The 8,059-nt window shown below is 47.3% G+C and overlaps 1 pseudogene; it reads left to right on the top strand.

Annotated features, from left to right (window-relative positions):
• The first annotated feature begins 3,775 nt into the window (after positions 1 to 3,775).
• LOC116538287 lies at positions 3,776 to 3,893 on the top strand (annotated as a pseudogene).
• Positions 3,894 to 8,059: the final 4,166 nt, after the last annotated feature.

Below are 8,059 nucleotides of genomic sequence, written 5' to 3'. Positions count from 1 at the left end.
GGCCCCTGCTCCCTTCCCCAGCCCCTGCTCCCTTCCCCAGTCCCTGCTCCCTTCCCCAGGCCCCTGCTCCCTTCCCCAGGCCCCTGCTTCCTTCCCCAGGCCCTGCTTCCTTCCCCAGGCCCTGCTTCCTTCCCCAGCTCTTCTCCCTTCCCCAGCCCCTGCTCAGGTTAAATTTCCATTGGCACTTCAGGCCTGGATGTAATAAATCAACTGCTCGTACAGGCAACAATCTGGAAGCCTTTGCTTGTGATCAAAGCCGGAGCTAGATCAGTGACCTCCCCAGTATAACAAATTACCCATAAGGCCTGAAGGCTGAAGTTTACAGCAAATCTCTGTTCCTCATTCCCCCGAGACTATCTTTAATAAGTAACAAGACCTCTGACCCCCTACTTCAGCATGGCATATGAATGCTTACAGCTTGTCCTATCTCTCCTGAATGAATGAGATTGGACGGCACTCCACAGGCTGGGCCAGGGCACTGGGTGGCTTGCTTTGTTTGATTGGGTTTCTGTCTGAAGACCACTTTTCAGAGCCTTTGAGTCCTTGCTGACACCTTCACCATGGCTACCCTAGAAGTCCCTGTGTCACCCACTGCTCTCCAGCGGTAGAGATGTATGGGAGAAGACCAACTATCACTTTTGCCTCAAATCTTCAGAGAAAGAGCCCAAAGGGGTATTCAGGAATAGTGGACTACATGATAGAAAGTTCTGGGAAAACTTCTGAGGGGCTGGAATTTGAATGTTTCCCCTGCCTGTTTTGTGAGAAGGACCTTTAGCTGAGACTCAAAAGCTCTCTGTCCATCTAGAACTATCTGGGACAAGCATGGAGACCACGTGGATCACGGGGATATTTAGGCTGGATGCCGGGCTCAGCCCCTTACTGCAGACGGCCACGATTCTGGACTGCATTGTTCTATGCACAGTTTGGTTAAGCTGAGAATTGGTCTCCTGGAATCCTCCCCTGCATGGCCTGGGGACAGATAGGGCCAAAAGTGGACACTGGCCTAGGGTCTGGAAGCAGAGCGGGGCATGTGTCTCTGGTGGGCAGGTGTGGAGGGACTGGTGGGTGCAGCTGGTCACTGCACTCCCTTGCTCTGTATCTGATTCTTCCCACCACCTGGCAGCTCCAGGCCACTCGCAGACATCTACTGCCCAGTGGTGGACGCTGCAGAGGCACCTGCTCTCCATAGACTCCCTCATCAGCACCCCTTGGTGGTCTCACTCCTGCATCTGGGCACACCCAGCTTCCCAGATTTCCCTGCAAGCTCCAACTCAGCCACCCATGCCAGTGGCTCTCCTAATTCTCCAACATCCTCTCCATGCCTTCATTTCCCCAGCTCTGCCCTAAGTGTGGGACTCCTGGTACCTCTAAGAAACCCTTATTCCATGACCTTTCTGGGGACTTTGCTCTCTTGATTGCACCCTGACTGATGTGACTCCAAGCCCTCAAGCGAGTTGGAGGAGACTAAGTGGGACCGTTGGGATCTCACAAATCCAGCCCTCTAGTGAGAACATCCCTGCCATCCCTCCCAGGCTTATGCTGCTCCACAGTTCCTAAAGCAAGTGTGTGAAATGGCGGGCTCCAAGAAGTTGGGTCCCCTGATTTGGACTTCTCTTGCCCAGATGTCTGTGTGGCTTGCACTCCCAGATTGCTAGGTCTCTACTCAGATAAGGTTGACTCCAGCTGGCCCAGAGATGTCTTTGCTTTTCCAAGGCCTGAAGGTCTAAGACAGCACAAAGCTGCCCATGCTGCCAGCCAGGAGAGGCCCCCAGGAACCCACGGTTGGAATTCTGCCCACTCGGCGGCTCTCATGCCTTCCAGCAGCTCTTTTTGTGCACTCCATCTTTTGCAATCTGCTGAAGCTACCAACTCCATGGTCTCCTTGGGGTCCTTTAAAAAGCCTTCATTTTATTAATTTTTCCAAATAGTCTCAAATTTGAAAAATGTTGAGTGTTCCAATGGTCTGGGGTTTCACTTCATTTGATGTGATGTAGTCTCTGAAAGGACATTCAAAGGATTGTTTGCTTTGGCTAAAGGATGCTTCATTTAGTCTTATCCTAAGGCTTCACGGCAACACTAGCTAGGTAAAATCAAAACATGTCCACTGTTACTTTGAAAAGGAGAAGAGATGACCAGGATCCAGAATCTCCAAACCCTGAAAAAGCAAGAGCATAAAGGTCTCCACAAAGCACACTGCTGCTTGAAAAGGTACCATGGTTCCACTGGATGGATGTTAGGCACCAAAACCGCTCTATGCCAGCTCAACTCCCCCCTCCTGGTGTGAGTCTCCAGTCTGGCCACTCCAATCAACCAGCAGTGACATTCATGTTCCCTTTACCCTTTCTCCCCAAGACACCCACTTTGCGTGTCACCGGACTGCAGCAGCCCTATTTTCTACAGTGAGTTTGGGAAGGGGAAGTTGGCAGGCTAGTGAGTAGAGACTCCACGTCTCCATAAAACCTCTCTGGCCCTGACTGATGTTGTCTGTCCTCGGTGGGGAGGACAATCGGAGGACATGATGATTGAGAACACCAAACAGGAGGACTTGAAGATATCCATTCCAGGAAGGCTGACGGGTGATTAAAGCCTGGGGCATAGACACATTGGTGAGTAAATGCAGACGGGAGAGAGGAAGAGTGATGGAGCCATGAGATTCACAGTAGATAGTGAAATTTACAACTTGTCCCTTATCCTAGAAGCTAGAGCTTTATAACAGCTGCTGTCAATTAAGTAGCATAGTGAAGAGCTGCAGCTCAATGAAAAGCATCAGAGAAATGCCGTGTCCTTTCCAGCACCCCTGTGCTGCTGCCTCCTCTGCAGGGAGAAGCATAGCTCTCACTCACCCGCCTCCCACCTCGGGAACCAGGAGGGCAAGGTGTAAGTGTCCTGAGCTTCCTGCTACAAAGCTGTTTCCAAAGAGATGCTGACAGATAGAGAGGTATGCCTCCAAGGAGCAGGAAAATTTCCTCCCAGTTCTGAGTATACAGGAAAAACTCCACGGGCTGATCACACACCCACAAAAACTCAACACAAAATCCTGCCAGAAAGACTTTCTCTTTTTGTGAGCCTCCGCAAGCCTCTCTGCCTTTCTGCTGTAAATTTATGCTTCTGTATTTAGCAAAGTATGTCCACACAGTGAAAGCGAAGAGTTCTAAGTAACTGATGTTAAAAAAAAGTTCTGGGCCCAGTGCCCAAACCTTCCCTGCTTCACAGAGGAAAACATTTTCAAAGTTTAAAGATACATTTTTCCTGATATTTATTTTTGCGTATCTTCGTAATATACTATTCTTCTATTTCTTGATTATTCCGTATTTTAGGGTATCTTATTGGCTTTCTGTTAAGGAAGGTGTGAAGGCGGTTCTTTTACATCACCCCAAGCCCCACCTCCTTGCCTTCCCTCCCCGCAGGCAGAGTTTACATTATTAATATGAGGTGCTGATCATGCCCCACTGAGGCCAGTGGCCGGCTGTGAGCATGCCTCTTCTCCCACACCACTCATATTTGTTTTTCCAGGAGTTAAAAATTGGCTCGGGCTTTTGTTTGCTCGGTTTTCCACGTGCTTCTTGCTAACATTTCTAAAAACATTAACACAGCTGTTAAATGCCTAAAATTATTTCCAAACACTCTAATACAGTAGCTTTTTTTTTTTCCTAGAGACTTTTGAGATTTCTTCATCTGTCTCTTGTGTTGGGTCCACTGTTTCCAGAATTCCATGTTATCTCGTTTTCTCCTTTATTTTACTGAAGTCCATTATCCAGTAGATTTCAAAGAAAGTGCTCAGGCCATACCACCCTGAACGCGCCCGATCGCGTCTGATCTCGGAAGCTAAGCAGGGTCGGGCCTGGTTAGTATTTGGATGGGATACTGCCTGGGAATACCGGGTACTGTAGGCTTAAAAAAAAAAAGAAAGTACTCAGACAAAAAGACAGATGGATAGATAGTGATGAATGAATATGTATATAAGTAGATGGTAGATAGATAGGTAGAGGATTAGTTCATAGATAAATGATATAGGTAGATAGATGATTGATAGACAAATCTTGTTTTCATGTTTAAAAATATCTATATTCTCTCCCACTCTCTAGAGCAATACTTAGTAATTTTCTTTAGTAGTACATTTTTCCTTCTCTACCAATGCAGTACTATCCTTGATCTCTGAGAACATTCAATATTGTTTTTCCGTTATTTAGCTGTCTGGTTATTTTTGTTTCTTTTGCATACCTTCTTTGAGATGTTACCCCTTAGTGTCTGTCTTTCGTGAAAAGACTTTCTCTACAGCATCTGGTGACCCTGGGCTGCCCACTCATATTGCAGAATGGGGCATTAATTAAACTAAGTATGGATTGGAGTTTGGGTGGGAAGGTGATATAGGGGAGGGCTTGCGGACTGGTACCATGGGAGCTAGCCTCAAGCCAGGACCCATCTAATGCCAATTCCTGCCAATGATTTTTGGGGGAGTTTTTCACTTTCTCCAAGGAGGAATTCTCCACACTTCTCCCCTGGTGCGGGCAAGGTAGACATGTGGAAGCAGAGTGGGAAGAGGGGCTGGGTCCCAGGTTCAGGAGGCTGGCTTTCATGTATTCTCTTCTCAGTCTCAAAGCTCCCCACAGCCCTCTTTGGTTCTATCATTCCCAGCCTAGCAGCACCACCTGTTCCTTCAGCAAGTAAATGTCCCACCTAGTTATAGGTTGAATTATGTTCCCTCCAAAATTCATATGTTGGAGTCCTAACCCCCGAGTTCCTCAGAGTGTGTGACTGGATTTGGAGATAGGGCTGTTACAAAGGTAATTATTTAAGATAGGATTGCTAGGGTGGGCCCTCATCCAGTGTGATCTGTATCCTTATGGAAAGGGGAAATCTATGTGTACAAATAGATGCATTTGTACACATAGAGAATGCCATGTGAGGATGCTGCCACAAGCCAAGGGACTGACAGAAGGGAGGAGAGAAACCTTGGGCAGAGAGAAGCCTGGGGCCTTCAGAGGGAGCGTGGCCCTGCCAACACCTGGATCTTGGATTTCCGGCCTGCAAACCATAAGACACTCCATTCCTATTGTTCTAAGCCACTTAGTGTGTGCTACTTTGTCATGGCATCCCTAGTCAGTTACCACTTCCTACGCAGACTGTGTCCAGCCTGAGGAAGGAAATCCTTAAAAAAAAAAAGAAAAGTCCTCTTTGAGATTAGCTTCTGCATCCAGGGTGGGCAGAGGCAATCATGGAGAGGTGAACACCTGGCGGGTAGCTCTGATGCCTTCTGCAGGGTCCACGGCAGAGACCTTCCCACTCTGTGGCATGTGCCGCAGCCCGCACAGAAGGGAAGAGGGAACTGTGGTGCCTGAGATCCTCCGGGGAGACACTGCAGGGGCCCTGCAATGAGCCCAGGGCTTTGTTCACCTCCTTCTGCTCGCAGGTTCCACTGGGTGGTAGGAGAGGGGACATTCCTGATCAGGATCTGCTCAGATAGGGCACTTACAAAATGTGTTGTGATGTTTTACCCTTGCCATTCCTGCTGTCTTTCTCTCTACAAGTAAATAAGGTTTTTGTTCCTTTCTGGTGATTTTAGAGAGTCTGGGAGACAGAGGGGCAGCCCCTGAGTGTAGCGAGTTGCTCTTCCTAACTGGAGTCTCCTCTGGTCTCTGTAAAGCAAGCATCCTTGGCACTAGTCAGAAGCCCCTCGCCCAAATGGCGCAGGCCTCTTCACTGAGACTGCCAAGGTGTTACGGGTGAAAATGTCACCTTCCCGCAGAGTGAAAAGGAAGCCTCTTAGCTAGTTCAATAAGAATGACTAAAAGCATGTGGTTGCCGTGTACCTCATACATTACACCAGGGAGTGGAGTTTCATTCCTTTCCCCTTGAGTGTGGGCAGGACTTTCACAAACATCCCCAAAAAAATCGTCACTAGACAGTGGAAAAACCTGACAGATGCCACCCAGACCAAAAGGTGGAGGTCAGCCTCCCACGAGGTGTCATGCCTGCTTTAATGTGGAATAACACATAACACGTGAAACGCTTCACCTCTGTGCTATTCTTCCGAAAACCAGTAACTGTGATCCAATCAGAGAAAACCTCAAGCCAACTCAGCAGGAGGAAAATCCTGCGAAAAAGCTAGCCAGTACTCGTCAGAAGTGTCAAGGTTAGAAAAGACAAAGGAAGTTCTCCCTGAAGAGGTCCTTTACATTCCTTGTTAGTTGTATTCCTAGGTATTTTATTCTCTTTGTGGCAATTGTGAATGGAAGTTTGTTCTTGATGTGGCTCTCTTTAAGTCTGTTATTGGTGTATAGGAATGCATGTGATTTTTGCACATTGATTTTGTATCCTGAGACTTTGCTGAAGTTGCTTATCAGTTTCAGGAGATTTGGGGCTGAGACGATGGGGTCTTCTAGATATACAATCATGTCGTCTGCAAATAGAGACAATTTGACTTCCTCCTTTCCTATATGAATACGCTTTATTTCTTTTTCTTACCTGATTGCTCTGGCTAGAACTTCTAATACTATATTGAATAGGAGTGGTGAGAGAGGGCATCCTTGTCTAGTGCCACATTTCAAGGGGAATGCTTCCAGTTTTTGCCCATTCAGTATGATATTGACTGTTGGTTTGTCGTAAATAGCTTTTATTATTTTGAGATACGTTCCATCAATACCTAGCTTATTGAGGGATTTTAGCATAAAGGGCTGTTGAATTTTGTCAAAGGCCTTCTCTGCATCAATTGAGATAATCATGTGGTTTTTGTCTTTGGTTCTGTTTATATGGTAAATTACGTTTATAGACTTGCATATATTGAACCAGACTTGCATCCCCGGGATGAAGCCTACTTGATCATGGTGGATAAGCTTTTTGATGTGCTGTTGCAATCGGCTTGTCAGTATTTTATTGAAGATTTTTGCATCTATGTTCATCATGGATATTGGTCTGAAGTTTTCTTTTCTTGTTGAGTCTCTGCCGGGTTTTGGAATCAACTCAAATGCCCATCGATGATAGACTGGACAGGGAATATGTGGCACATATACACCATGGAATATTACGCAGCCATCAAAAATGATGAGTTTGTGTCCTTTGTAGGGACATGGATGAACCTGGAAACCATCATTCTCAGCAAACTGACAGAAGAGCAGAAGATCAAACACCGCATGTTCTCACTCATAGGCGGGTGTTGAACAATGAGAACACATGGACACAGGGAGGGGAGCACTACACACTGGGTTCAGTTGGGGGGAAATAGGGGAGGGACGGTGGGGGGGTGGGGAGCTGGGGAGAGATAGCAAGGGGAGAAATGCCAGATGTAGGTGATGGGGAGGAAGGCAGCAAATCACACTGCCACGTGTGTACCTATGCAACAGTCTTGCATGTTCTTCACATGTACCCCAAAACCTAAAAAGCAATAAAATAAATAAATGGAAAAAAAAAAAAAGAAAAAGACAAAGGAAGACCAAGGAGCTGTCACAGGCAGGAGGAGAGACGGGAGTCCTGACGGCTCATTGCGATGCGGGCTCCTAGTCTGGGCCCTGAAACGGAAAAAGGGAGCGAGTAAGTGGACAGATAGGGAAACCCAAACAAAGTCTGCCCTTTGGCTAATCGTATTTTACCCACGATGATTCCTCAGATTTGACCAATAGGCACTGTTGATACAAGATCTCGACATGAAGAAAGTGTGTATGGAAACTCTACCCATGTAAGTCTTCTGTCAATCTAATGTTATTTCAACACAGAAAGTTAGAAAAAGGACCTTAAGCTCAATCTCTCCATTTTTCTTTATGTTTTTCTTTTATCCAGCTGAGCTGGTTCTTGTGCCAGCCTTGCATCAGCTCCTCTCGGGCTTCCCCTTCCAAGCTTCTTCCTCACCCACCATGGGCATTTTGGCCTCTATCTGGGGCTCTGTGAGCACTCATCTTCCAGGCAGGCAGAGCTTCCAGCTCGCTCCACACCCCCTGCACAACCCAGCTCCACAATGGAGGGAGGAATACGGCCCGAACGAAACCTCGAGAGTCTTCCCCTCACTGCATGAACTGCCCTCCCCTGCTGCTGGGCTCTGGACACTCTGGCTGTGCCCCAGGGCCTC

Source organism: Sapajus apella, unplaced genomic scaffold (genome assembly GCF_009761245.1).
Source record: "Sapajus apella isolate SASKATOON/1434 unplaced genomic scaffold, GSC_monkey_1.0 scaffold118, whole genome shotgun sequence".
Lineage (NCBI taxonomy): Eukaryota > Metazoa > Chordata > Mammalia > Primates > Cebidae > Sapajus > Sapajus apella.
Note: the sequence above shows the minus strand (reverse complement) of the source record. Positions and strands in the feature narration are given on the sequence as shown.